This window comes from Pinus tabuliformis, chromosome 9 (assembly GCF_031772625.1).
Source record: "Pinus tabuliformis cultivar Carrire ecotype Pingquan chromosome 9, CPIR1, whole genome shotgun sequence".
NCBI lineage: Eukaryota > Viridiplantae > Streptophyta > Pinopsida > Pinales > Pinaceae > Pinus > Pinus tabuliformis.
The window spans coordinates 1,707,918,511-1,707,932,837 of NC_142307.1; positions in this window are offsets into that span (position 1 = coordinate 1,707,918,511).

Genomic DNA, 14,327 nt, shown 5'->3' on the forward strand with positions numbered 1-14,327 from the left:
CATTGATTACAGGGAATTGAACAAAGCAACTTTGAAGGATCACTTTCCTTTACCCTTTATTGATCAGGTATTAGATACTTTAGCAGGCAAAAAGTATTTCTCATTTTTGGATGGTTTTAGTGGTTACAATCAGATTCAGGTAGCACCTGAAGATCAGGACAAGACCACATTTACCTGTCCATGGGGAACTTTTGCTTACCGAGTACTTCCTTTTGGATTATGTAATGCACCCGCAACATTTCAAAGGGCAGTACTAGGAATCTTTTCTGATCTAATTCATGATTGTGTAGAGGTCTATATGGATGATTTTACAGTTTATGGTAATTCATTTGAAGAGACATTAGAAAATTTGGAAAAAGTCCTTATAAGATGTAAAGAAACAAATCTTTCATTAAGTCATGAAAAATGTTTTATGATGTTCACTGAAGGGATTGTTTTAGGACATCATATTTCAGGAGATGGGATTAAAGTTGATAGATCAAAAGTTGAAGTCATCTCCAAGTTACCTATTCCAAATTGTCAAAAAGATGTTAGAAGTTTTCTTGGATTTACTGGATATTATAGAAGATTTATTGAAAACTTCACCAAAATAGCATCTCCACTCTTCAAATTACTTACAAAAGACTGTGAATTCAAGTGGGATCCTGACTGTCAATCTGCATTTGAAACTTTGAAAACAAGAATATCTGAAGCACCCATTTTGAGAGGGCCAAATTGGAAACTTCCTTTCCATATTTCTACAGATGCTTCAGATACAGCTCTAGGAGCTGTGTTGGGTCAAAAGGATTTAGTTCCTTATGCCATTTACTACACCAGTAAAAATTTGATTCCTACTGAGTTAAATTATACTGTGACTAAAAAAGAGTTCTTAGCTGTTGTTCATGCAATCAACAAGTTTAGACACTATATAACTGGCTATGAAACTTTTGTCCATACTGATCATTCTGCAATTAGATATCTCATGAAAAAACCTGTTACTAATGGCAGAGTTACAAGATGGCTTTTACTTTTACAAGAATTCAATATTACTGTGTTAGATAGACCAGGGAAACAAAATACAGTAGCTGATTTCTTGTCTAGAATCCAAAATACTAACGAAGATTCTCCTGTAGAGGATAAGTTTCCAGATGAATATTTGTTTGTAGTAACTACTAAAACTCCTTGGTATGCAGATATTGCTAACTATTTGGTTACAGGGAAGCTACCTCCACACTTATTTCCTAATGAGAAAAGGAAAATTATTCAGGAGAGTTCAAATTATTCATGGATTTCTAATGAATTGTTTAAAACATGGCTAGATTGTGTGATCAGAAGATGTGTTCGGGAAGATGAAATGCCTGACATCCTTAAGGCATGTCATGATGAACCATGCGGTGGACACTTTGCTGACAAGAGGACGGCCTATCAAATCCTTTCTTTAGGATATTATTGGCCTTCTCTCTTCAAAGATGCAAAACAATATGTTAGAAGGTGTGACAGCTGCCAAAGAGTTGGGAGACCAACTCTTTCAAATGAAATGCCATTACAGCCAGAGGTACTCATCGAACCCTTTGAAAAATGGGCCTTAGATTTCATTGGACCTATTAATCCACCATCTAAACAAAAGAAGTATATATTGGTTTGCATTGATTATGTTACTAAATGGGTAGAAGCCAAGGCATTGCCTTCTGCCACTGAAAATTCAGTGGTTCAATTTCTTTTTGAGGATATTTTTACTCGTTTTGGTGTCCCAAGAGAAATTGTGACAGATCAGGGAAGTCAATTTACATCTAACTTGATGGAGAAGCTGATGGAAGAATACAAAATCAAGCACAGAAAATCTACTCCGTACCATCCGCAAGCAAATGGTCAAGTGGAATCTACAAACAAAGTTCTTGAGAGCATCATCACCAAAACTGTTCATCTCCATAGAAGAGATTGGGCAGAAAGGCTTCCTGAAACCTTATGGGCCTATAGAACTACATGGAGGAACACAACAGGACATTCTCCCTATGAACTTGTTTATGGGAAAGAAGTCCTGCTCCCCATTGAGTTTCAAGTCAAGACTTTCAAGATGGCAGTTCAGTTGGGGATGAATCTATCAGAAGCCCAAAAGCACAGAATGGAGCAGCTGAATGAGTTAGATGAAATAAGACAAGATGCAATTTTAAGGACTGATCTAGTTCAGTACCAAAGAACTAAGTGGCATGACAGATATATCAAAGAGAAAAAGTTTCAAAAGGGAGATTGGGCGTTACTGTTTGATTCCAAGTTTAAAGACTTCAAAGGAAAATTTCAGACTCATTGGCTTGGACCATATGAGATTGACGAAGTCTTTAGCAATGGAGCAGTTCAAGTCAAGACCATTGATGAGTATCAAACTCCTCTCATTGTGAATGGCCACTGATTGAAAATTTATCATAAGCCACTCTCAAAAGAGGACTTTGTCAAAATGTTTCAAGAAAATTCTGCAATGAGGCTGGTGGAGAGGAATCCTTCTCCTCCATCAGCCTAGTCTTTGTTTCTTTTAGTTGAAAAAAAAAAAAGAAAAGAAAAGAAAAAAGAAAAGAAAAAAGAAAAAAAAAAAAAAAAAAAAAAAAAGGAAAAAAAAATCTTTTGTATAAGCCTGAAAACCAATCATAGATTGGCAGTCTTATACAGAAAATGTAGAGTGAAAATCAGGGGCACCTGACACTCTATATTTTCCAAAAAAAAAAAAAATCTCTCTTTCTTTCCATCTTCACTCTACCTCGCTTGTCATTTCACTTCACCTCCATCTCATTCTCATCTCCATTCCACTTCACTCCACTTCATTTCCATCTCATTCCACTCATTTCATTTCATTCCATCAATAAAAGTCCCTCTCAGGACTATTTTATTTAGTTAGTTCTTCTCTAACTATCTTTGTGCAGTTAAAGGGGTGTTGTCCTAGTTTCCGCAGCTGGAAATCGTTTCCGCAGCTAGAACCAGTTTCCGCAGCCAGAAACGATTTCCGCAGCCAGCATCACTCTGTCTCTACAGCTGGCATCACTCTGTTTTCAAAAAAATCACAGTCAAAGGTTAGTGTCATCATCACCAAGTGCAGCAAAGACATGGGGCATCTTCAAGATCAAAGAACAACCATGGGTCAGAAGCCTTAATCAAGAAATGATAAACTTCCAAAGGTATGATAAAAAATCTCTACCAAATAGCAATTCAATGTCATTATTATGCATAGTTATTTAAACCATGGCAAGTTCCACTAAATGCAATGATTTGATACGACAAGCCCCATACCACTCCTCTTCCACCGACGTCATTCCACACACCCTATTCATTTCTAACGGTTCCATGATCATTCTAAATTTATGGACTACTCTTCCATTTATTGGCCATACTTTGAGACGTGACCTACTGTACTACGGATCTCCTTCACCATAATTTTCGCAGCCGTCTGCTGAGACGTGTGCGCAACTCATCCGATTCAAAAGGACTCAGCCGTTATTCTGCCCATTTATCACTTCACTCCCGCATGCATTCGATGTTAAACTAGTTACTGTTGCTTACCCTTTACTCCCTCGGTACTCATACCATTCTCTATTCTCCATTTCCGTTGCATCCACTACAGTTTGCTCCAAACCCTGGCTCCAGTCACCGCATACATCCTGAACTTCGATTACGGCTACTCCAGTTACCCTAAGAATCCCGTAATCAGCCCATTTTTTTTTTCTGAACCTTCATACGCAGTAGAATTTTCCCTCGGAATTTAAAGCCGAGAATGGGAAAACTACTAAGAGCTGAACCGGAGGGACCAAAATACCTGGAGGGTTATCCTCAAACGAAGGAGTCGTTGAAGAAAGCAAGGTGGCTGAGATTCATTCAAAAGTTCAGGGGCTATAACAAAGAAGTGACTAAAGCCTTTGCACGGTCCTTTAATGGACACGCAGTGGAGATAGGAGACTTAAAATTTACAGTGACCGAGGCCACAATAGCAGCTGCAACAAGTCTCCCACAAGAAGGCGAAAGGTGGTTCAAAAACAGAAGTGTGGACGATCAAGGATGGAGAATCATGCTCCAAAACCCAGGTATGGATACCTCTGTATTTACCAAAGGAATCCCTGTGCATGCAATAAAAGAAGAATGGTCCACCCTGTTATTACTTATCCAGAAATTTATCACATGCGAGGGTCGTTTTGGTACCATGTACATGTATCATGCCAGGCTAATGATGAATTTTATGGAAGGTTATACCCTTAATTTGCCTTATTTTCTGTTATCAAGCTTGAAGAAAATGAGCTCTACTGTTCAAAAACATGTAGGCAGTATTGAACCCCATCTTTACCATCACGGGTTCATAAAAATCCTTATTGAAGATCAGTTGAAAAACACTAAGGATACTTGGGAAAAGTTTTTGACAAGAAACCACTTCCAAGAACTGACTGAAGCCTCTGGAAGCAGTTCCCTAAAAATTCCAAAGAGAAGTAGGAGGAAAGAAAAGAATATTACAGTCCAAGACTCTCCTACAATAGACATTCAGGAAACTATTCAGAAAGAATAAGAGGAGGGAACTAAAAACAAGAAACAGAAGAAGGAAAAAGGCAAGATAACCATTCAAGAAACCTATCCATCCCCTAAACAATCCATAGAAGAAGATTATCAACCTCTGTCAGAGAGGTTAATAGATCTTCAAGCTGCTGCCATAACCAAGAAAAAGCAAAGAGGAAAACAGGCTGCACAAGAGAAGAGTACTAGTTCATACCTGAGAAGGAGCACTAGGCTAAAAGGGAAGGGGAATAAAACCAAAGAAAAACAGTCTGATTTTATTGATTTAGATAAAGAGACACTTGAGGAATCTCCAACTCAGCCAAGCATTGAGCCAAGTCCTCCACGCGAGGAAAGCCCTTTTCAGCCGAAAAGAGAAAGCAGTCCTCCTTCACCAGAATTTGAGTTCAGGCCGAGAAAGACACCTGAGGTAGATTCCAACCAGCAAGAAGCATATAACTACCTAGAGTCCTTGGAACAATCAGCTGCAGGACCAAGCACCACCTTGCCACTTGATGCACAAGTACAGTCTTTAAAACAGGAAGTGTTTGAATTGGAAGTCCTAAATAGGCACATCAAACAGGAAAACGAAGCACTCAAAGAGCAGAGTAAGGTAGACAAGATTGTCCATGATAACACTATGCTCCATTTAGGACTGTGGCAGAAGAAGAACAGGAAGCTGAAGAAGAAGTGTAAAAAGTTGAGCATGGCATTGATTAATCTTAAGTTCAAATGTCTAGTCAGGAAACCAAGGACCATTTTAGCATCAAAGAGAAAGAGAAGAGGGCTAGATGTTCTTGCAGAAGCCTCAGAGCATATGGATTGAGGGAAAATAACTAAGTTTTGGTTGCATGAGGACATGCAACACCTTCACAGTGGGGGTATGTTGAGCCTTGAACTTGCACCTTCCCATACACCCTCTCAGCCTTCTTTTTCCACTCATTTCATCCACCATGTTGATTAAATCATTGTATTTTAGTTTAAAAACGAGATTTTGACATGGTTTTCTAACTACGCTGATGACTGTTGTTTGGTTTAGAATTTTGTTCAGACAGCTGCAGAAGCTTCTCAGTTTCCGCAGCCGATACAGGTTTCCGCAGCTGACCCAGGTTTCTGCAGCCAGCACAGGATTCCGCAGCTGTTTTGTCAAACACCATGCTACAGGTGTCCTCTCAAGAAATGAGCCACATGGGCAAGTTACAGGAGTCAAGGACATGGATCGTGTCCCTCTAGATCATCCAGCACGACCATAAAAGCCCGCGGTCAAACAAGGGGCAAAGGATAGTCAACGGAAGTGTTCAGTGGTGGCACGACTCTGCGTAGCTCTGTTTTTGAGCACGTGAAGCTACGTGGCACAGTCCTTAGCCACGAAGACATCCTGATAGCGTGAATCCAACAGCCATACCTCTCAGATTTAATAAACATGATGACAGTTACCTAGATCCGGGCTGAAGAGGATTTACGTGTCTCTGGCAGCGTGGTTAATAGCGTAGATTTAGTTAATCTATTTAGCTTTCTTTCCTTATAAATAATGCGTCCATGAATGCTGAAAAAGTTAATCTTTTTTTTGGAATGTAATCCGAAGCTGTTGTATTTCCCCACTGCACTTTTACGTTGCTGTTTAATATATGAGAAGACTGGTTTAAACTTAAGCTTGTAGCTGTTCGTTGAATCGGTTGAAGTGGCAGAGGGCCCCTGCTTACTGAAGCCTTGTACAATTGTCTTTTAACTCTTGCATTACTTTTTCCTGTTCATGTATATTAGCTGTACAGTTGTCATTTAAATGCTGCGTTTTATTTCATCATGTATATTAGCTGTACATAACAAAGCTTTTTGATTTCTGTTGATTTACATTTTCATTGCTGCTCTTTTATGGTTACAACTGATCAGTGTTTTTGCAGGTTTCCTTAGGCAGCCCGGGGCAATTTTTCACCTTTTCTTTTTATAGCTATTGGCATACGAGATCATCTTGTCTTTGTCGCTGACTCTTGTTTTCTGAAGTTTGATTTCCAGTACTGTCATTTCCTTAAGTTGTACATTTATTTTCTGCTCTTAGATATCATGCTATTCATCTGTTAACGGTTCCTTTCTATAATCAAATAACTTTATTAGGAATCAGAATATCACTCATTATAGCTTGATTTAGTTTGCTTTAGATCTCACATTGCTGGACTTGTTCATGACTGTTTCTCACAGGGTAAATTAAGCTGAAAGGCAAAAGGTCAAGAAAGTTAAAGTAGTGTGATTAGTTTCTTTTATGCAGTTTAACTTCTTTTAGATTTCACATTGCTTAACATTTCATGATATCTTTTCACAAGGAAGATTGAGTTGAAGAGTTGAAATAGTGTGGATTAGTTGTTCTTACTTTTAATTGAATTTAGTGTAGATTTCACTTTCATTTTCATTCAACAACAAAGATACTAGGCCGATGTCATAGTTCATTGTTTGATGTCTTTATTTCTTTTGAAGAATTGATTTCATTGCAGTTATTTTAAAGCTTTCTCTCTTTTAAGTTTTGAAAACCACTTAGAGATCACCATAATCATCCATATTTCACTTGCTTTATCACCTTTTCATCATCTCACATTAGGGAAAGATAAATCCAAAAACAAACTTAAAAAAAACTAAAAACGACAAAAGACTAAGGAAATGGTTATCTAGTACATATAGTACACTTCACTTCGTCAGTTTACGAACCCCGGGTTGACATTATAAATAGCAATTTAGATCACACTAAATTGACCAAACACATATATGAAGTAATATAGAATCATATAATATGTTAAATCGGCCAAAATAACTGTTTAGGCAAGATGCGGAGAAATAATAATGGATCGAAATCATACAATAAAAGTATAAATCTGTGAAACATATCAAATGAAGTAAAAATTGGAAGCAATGTGTATATACTTGAAAATAGTATGTAACTACTTGGAAGGATAATGATGTTGTGGAGAGATGGCTCGTGTGTCGGGGATAGGGTTTTATTGTTTTTTGTTTCTTTTCAAGGCACCCTCACTGGGTATCTGGATTTTGGTCCTCCCCTTCCGCTGCTACAATGGGGTTGCGAAGGGATAGAGGGTTATACTTTGGCCATAAACGAAGGCTATTCAATGCGGATGACTTTAGGGGAAATTACGTCCTCAAGGTTTGTTGGATGATTGTTTTCTACAGACTTCTGTGGGCATTTTATCAACTGGTTCTACCTCTTTTCCCTGGTAATATTTCTTTGTTGCTCAAGCTCACATAATATTTATATGACATGCTTTTTAGGTGTGAAGCATTTCGTTTTTTCAAGTGGGAGCTCATGTGTGGGAGGTACTTGTCGGCCTTAGCGCTTGTCTATACCTTCTCACTTGTATGTCGGGCCTTTATCTCTACTAAGTTGGGAGTGGCTCTGCCTCTTGAGCCCTCCTCTCGATCCCTCTCTAGTGACCTCCAATTATGTGGGCCCTAAAAAATTGGCTCGATTTGAGATTGTTTCTCCTCTGTCAGAGAATATTAGGGTGACCTCTATTTTCATAACTTTTTTTGTGGGAAATCTAAGCTCTTATGGGTCAATAGTTTCTCTTTGATTTACTCTATGAAGAAATTCATTGAAACAATCTGGGGTATATCATTATGTTATCAATGCCTGCAATTTAATGGGAAGGTCCTAACAAATTCTTCCAAGCTGCAAGACTATAACATCTTTAAAGATTTAACCATTATTCTGAACATAAGAGTATGTGGAGGTGCCCCTGGTGCAAAATCAACTAATGGGTTTTCTGTCTCTTTTAAGCATGCTACTCAAAAGGAGGTTACTACCCCTGCCGAAAAATATCAAAATACACTGGGCCCATATATTGTTGAACAAATGGAAAAAGTTCCTTCTATGGAAGTAAATATTCCTGAGGTAAATTCTATGTTCTTTGTTTTACAAACTAAAGTAGTCATTTGCAAATTTAATGGGTTTTGGCCCAAACCCGAAGTACTCATTCAATGGCTTGTCTCTACTTGGAATTAAAAATTCGAAAGTTATTTATGCTCAAAAGGTTTTTCATTGTTCAATTTGAAACAGAGAAATGAGCTAGACTATGCTCTAAATGCAACTATGCTATAAATGTAGGGCCTTGGTTTCAGGGTAGATCCAGTCTTTTACGCCTTGGTTCCATGAGTTTGATGCCAACTCTATGGTGGTCTCTACTATTCCTTTTTGGGTGAGGCTCTCAAATCTCACCCTTCCGTTTTGGCACCACAAAGTTCTTGAATATATAGGCAACGTATGTTTTCACCATTCTACGACGGCGACGCCACTCATGTATATGATCAGATATGTGAGTAGCTGTCGTCTGCTTGAAGTTGGTCAGTATCTCGGTTCCTGTTTCATACCTGATAGGTAATTGAAAATGGGTTAAGAAAGTCGTGGCTAAGGAGCTGAAATTGTCGAAAGAGGCTCTTGGCAATTCTATATACCATTTAGCCGCCGGACCTGTCAATGTCCTCTGGAAGAGGCGAAGTCTTATTGAATCATCGTTCAGAGTGTTCGATGAACACCACAGATGAAAGGTCATGACGTGATTCGACGGGTCTTCACCTGGATTTCCATTGAATTTAGGAATGTGCGAGGGAAGTTTGTGAGGAATCGCTGGCCACCAAGGGGCATAAGCAATCGGATTGTTCGTCAACCGATGTAAATCGGGTAACTCTAGAGTTGCCACGAATGGCAGCTGTTGACTCAGATTAGGTGAAGCGTACCCAGGATACGAAGGGATCGCCTGAGCAGTTGGTCTTTGCATACCGGCATAATGTATTTGATGCTGGTATGATTGATACGGTTGGTGGACTACCCCACTGTAAAGTGGCTGGTTTAGACCGTTTTGTATGTACGGTTGTCCACTGTTCGCAAAAATCTGCTGCTCGGTACCTTGGTACATTTGCTGGAATTGCGGTTGTTGATACTGCACCAACCATGGTTGTGATGCCATGGGTTGTTGTGCTATACTAACCACTGGACCAAGATGAGGGGTAATGGTACCCGTTTGTGCTTGTGCCACCCCGCCAACCGGCGATTGTGGTTGAGTCGCAGGGTCAAGGGGCTGTTGCATTACAACCTGAGGAAACTGAGGTTGACATACAACAGGCACCGTTTGAACTTGCGACACGGTTACAATCGCTGGTGTCGTCGGGATGTTCGTCACAGGCATTTGTTGTTGCATAGAATACACAACTCTTGGTTGCTGGGGTAGCATAGGTATCCAACCACTTGTAGTTATTCCAGTATAACCTAAATATGGTTGTGAACTCCCGTATGGGTAACCTCCCGGAGGGGGTAACGAAAAGGCATATTGCCCCCCATACGGCGGTGGTCCGGAACCGAGGGGATTTATTACACCTCGAGGACTGGATTGCCCAAACTGATTTCCGAAAGGATCAATTTGTTGAGTTCCAACATAGGAGTTACCGGGTATTATCCCGGGAGAACAAACAGGAACAGACCATACTGTCGTCATGGCCCCTGAAGGGACCCCCTCCAGCTGTTGAGAGTTAGGGACAGATGGTATGCCGGCGAACATTGTCGGAATGACTGCAGGGAGTTCTGCTGTCGCTGTGTCATTTGGCACAGTCCTAGATGTTGACGGTTGTTCAGACATTTTGAGTCTATCCAGTAGATTGCCTAGTGATTCTTCAGGAACTTCTCTGGGTGATAGGCTAGCTTCTGATGCAGTGGGAAGTAGAGTGATCCCTGCTCCAAAATGTGTTGGAGTAGTTGCTTGCGGATCTCCTACAATTTCTTCTATTGCGATCAGACCGGGTGGAAGAGGAAGACCGTCAGGTCCATAGAATATTTCTGGTGCCGAAGAAGGGGTTGTTTCGACAGCGACAGTTGTTTGAGGAGCAAGACTTTCTGAACCGATCACTGATGGAACTGATTCAGTAACACAAGTATTTGCTCTCAGACTAGGATTAGTGTTACTGTCCCTCTGGGGCTGTTGAACTTCTTCAATAGGGGCAGGGTTTCCAGAAATGTTTGGAGTAACCGGAACCTCAGATGTCGTCGGAACACTTGTTCTAACTTTGACAGGAGATTTGGAACCAGTTGAACGAGATCGCTTTGCCCGGGTTGTTTTCGATTCCGGAGACAAAGACGGTTGACTCGTACGCCTCCGCGAACGACGGTTCATCGATTGACTTTCTTCCACGGTTGCGGATTACTTGATCAACCAACAATGCACAGGGTAAAATGTGTTTTCGAATTGAATTAATTTTAGACGCTTTTTAAGACACAACTTGCTTTTTCACTTTTTAAGAGTCGAGAAAAAGCTAAAGATGACTCTAGTCTCCTTCGATGTATTAACGAGCCCGAAGTGACAAATGATCGGATGGACTTTTTCAGTTATAGAGTTTGAAAAAGGCCAAAAGAAACTACTCTGGAGTTCTAGGCAGAGGGTGTGCCAAACCTTTCGCGAAACCACAGAATACGTTTTACGGTACGAGTGGTCGATCTTCGTGAATGCTGTGTTCACTGCATCGCGATCAGTAGGGCGGCCGACACGGCTTCCTATGGATAAAGGCTTTGTTCCTATAGGGGTCCCCCAATATACGCGACGGTACGCGGGGGCACAAGTCCGTATTAGTGCTATCGCCCCTCAAGAGGAATCACCCACCTTCGTAGAGATCGACAGTCACTATGTTTAACGACGCCGGTTCACGTCTCTACCTAGACCTCTACTGTGTTTCGTTATGTTTCAAAGCGTTGTTAGATAAATTCAGTTCTTTTTAGGTTGATCTTGCTTAGCAGTTTGCCTTTATGGATCACCACGTGATGTATGATACAACTCCTAAATGCAGTCTAAGAATGATAAGCAAGCTTTTTCAATTCTTTCAACTTATGAAAATCTTAACTACTGAAGGAAAAGAAAGACATCATCTTTTCAAACAGATCATAGAGCACACACTGATGCACTTTCCTAAATCGACATGCAAACTGTCAAAATGCACATGCACAATGCAAGTATTTCTTTTCTTCTTCCTTAATGTTGATGTATTACAAAAAGAAAGCTGTTGTATAATTTCGAATTCAATTTCAAGCGAAAGCAAACAAGTTTTTGTCCAATAATCAAAAGAACACCTTAAGATTCACTCGTTTCAACACAAGAAATACTGAAATTCGAACCATATAACGAAAGCAAATGCTCAAGCAGCTATGAACAGCAATAAACTAGCTCTTAGAATCACAACGACACTTTCTCACAGGTCTAGATCCAAGAGGTCATAGCAAGACTAGTTCACTTTCGCTACGGGAAACTGTGAATGAAAGCAAGAAATATAATAAGAACAATCACGGTTTCTTCATACAACTGAGGCGGAATGAAGGCGAAGAAAGGTAGTTTCAGCTGGGTATACAGGTTGACAACAGGCTGCAAAAACAATATTGAAAACTGGGCAACAGACAGTGGGGAATCCCAGTTGCACAAGGCAAAACTGGATCAGCGCAGGTGCTGCACTGTCAATCTGACATGCAGTGCAGGTAGCCCCTTCGGGACCTGCGTTGCAGCGCAGGTAGCCTTTGCTGCAGCTGCACTGAAGAGACAACTCTCGTCTCTCTCAGATTCCGGGTCACAGTTTGCTCAAAAATCAATGGTTTTTGGCCAAATCAGAGGCTATCAGTCAAATATACACTAGAGGATGATTAAAGGAAGATGAACACTATCACAAAGAGCTAAAAAGAGTCCTTGTGGACCAGCTCTTCAAATCATAAACATGCCCAACACTGGGCTAGAGTAGCTGCCCTCTACTTTGCATTCGAAGGATTCGAATGCAGTTCGATTCGGTACTCCCTTTGTTTAGGAAATGAATAGCAAGAAACACAAGCTACCAACAAGACACGATCCCCAGCGGAGTCGCCAGTCTGTTGTGGGGAAAAGTATCCAACACGGAATGACCCTATCCCACTCTAAGGGTGATAGTTCCTTAGCAACAGCCGAAGCAAAGCTATCTAAGATTACTTCTTTATGACATGCAAGAGATGAAAGGAAGAGATCCACTTACCGATGTCTTGCGCAAATGGTCGATCCAATCTCATCTATTTGCCGCTCGCTCCCAGCTCCAAGTCTTCTCACGGGCCCAGCTACACGAGATCCTGCGAACAAGACAAGAAAAGGAAACTACAAGAAGCATGCATTCATAATTGATTCAAGGATTAGCATAAATCAAATACGCAAGTAAGACGATACACCATTGAAACACATGCGAATAGAAGAACCTCAAATGCTTTATTAATATAAGGAAGTAAGGTTCAGGCGGTGATACAACCGTGAGAGGTCCAATCCAGCATCACCTTCCCGACGGAAAGAAATCTCCTCTTCACCTCCCTCAAGCAATCACCCAATACTCACAACTGTAAACCAACAACAATTATTTGCACAAAATTCCTGCCTCCAGATCCCATGGGATGAGATCCTTATATAGAGTTTTGGAGTGAAGATAAGTCAGCTTGATGTGTGACTTGTTGTCCTCTTCAACTCCAGTTGTTCTTCAGTCCTTGAGTCCACTCGAAGTTTCTACCTTCCACTTGGAGTTTTAGAACCTCTTTACTCATCATTGGGCGAATCTTCTGATCCAAGTGTCATTTTGGAAGCTTCCTGGGCACTGGCACATTGAGAAAAGATTCCTCCACATGTCAAAGTACGCCCAGCGCAGGTAGCCTTTGTTGCACTTGCTATGCAGCACAGGTACACCATGGAGCTTTTGTCATTCAGCGCAGATGCTTAGTGGAGCAGCTGCTTTGATCCAAAATTGACCTGTTTTTGAGTGTTTTTCAGTGGAGAACTGATTTGCAGTGCTGTGGTTTGCTGACCTTGTTCCTCTAAGGGTAAGAACAACATGTTTAGGGACTTTGGATCCCTCAGATTATTGACATTTCATGCTCCATGCTGTAAGGCACAAAAATGTCTATAACAGTTGCCCCCTAAAGTATGAGGTCGTTTATCGGGTGAAATGCTTTATTAGGAGGATCCGAAGTTCATTCAATCGTCGGGAGGTGACCTGTAACAAAATACAATACAATACATTATCTTTTCATACTTTCTTTTCATGATCTAGCTGATGCGGGCATTTCCCATGCTCAGCTTTATAAATACATTTGCTGTACATAAACAGACGATCGTCTGATAATAGACTGATAATTCTCTGCTTTTAATTATCATCCTTTTAGTAGGATGATCATCTGCTGCACATGTCTATGTTTTTATCTCCTGAATATATATCGCAGCCCGGATGGATGAAACTAGATCCGGGGTCTTCAAACTTGTCCGATCTTCACTCTAGTACAAGTCGATCCATGTGAGAATTTCTTGAAGTTGAACATGGAAAGACATCGCTTGATTACCAGTCAATAATGTAAACTGTTAACAAGCGCGAGAGGAATCACCGATAATGTTGATGACCCTCAAGGTACTGCAGCACAATTCACGTGGCGTGAATATAGGATCTGACGTCGAACACCATGCAAAGTCTCCTGGTCGAAGGTCATTAATGTATACCTATCGCCGGAAGTGAGAAACTTGCCATTGAGGCATGCAAGCTTCAAAGTACTGAGGGGGTGTTCCTAGATCAACTTCTTGGATAATGAGCTGATGTCGACAAGAAGTGATCCGTCAAAGGAGGGCCTTAATGAATCCCACATCAGTGACACGGAACGGAGCTAGTGATGATGGTGAAAACGATCTGTGAAATATGATTCAGGGTGGCGGTCATGGAAGGACGAAAGATGATGTATGGTAGTGGATGGGACCCGGTTGACACTTTCTGAATGACATCTCTTGAACATATAACGACACTGATGT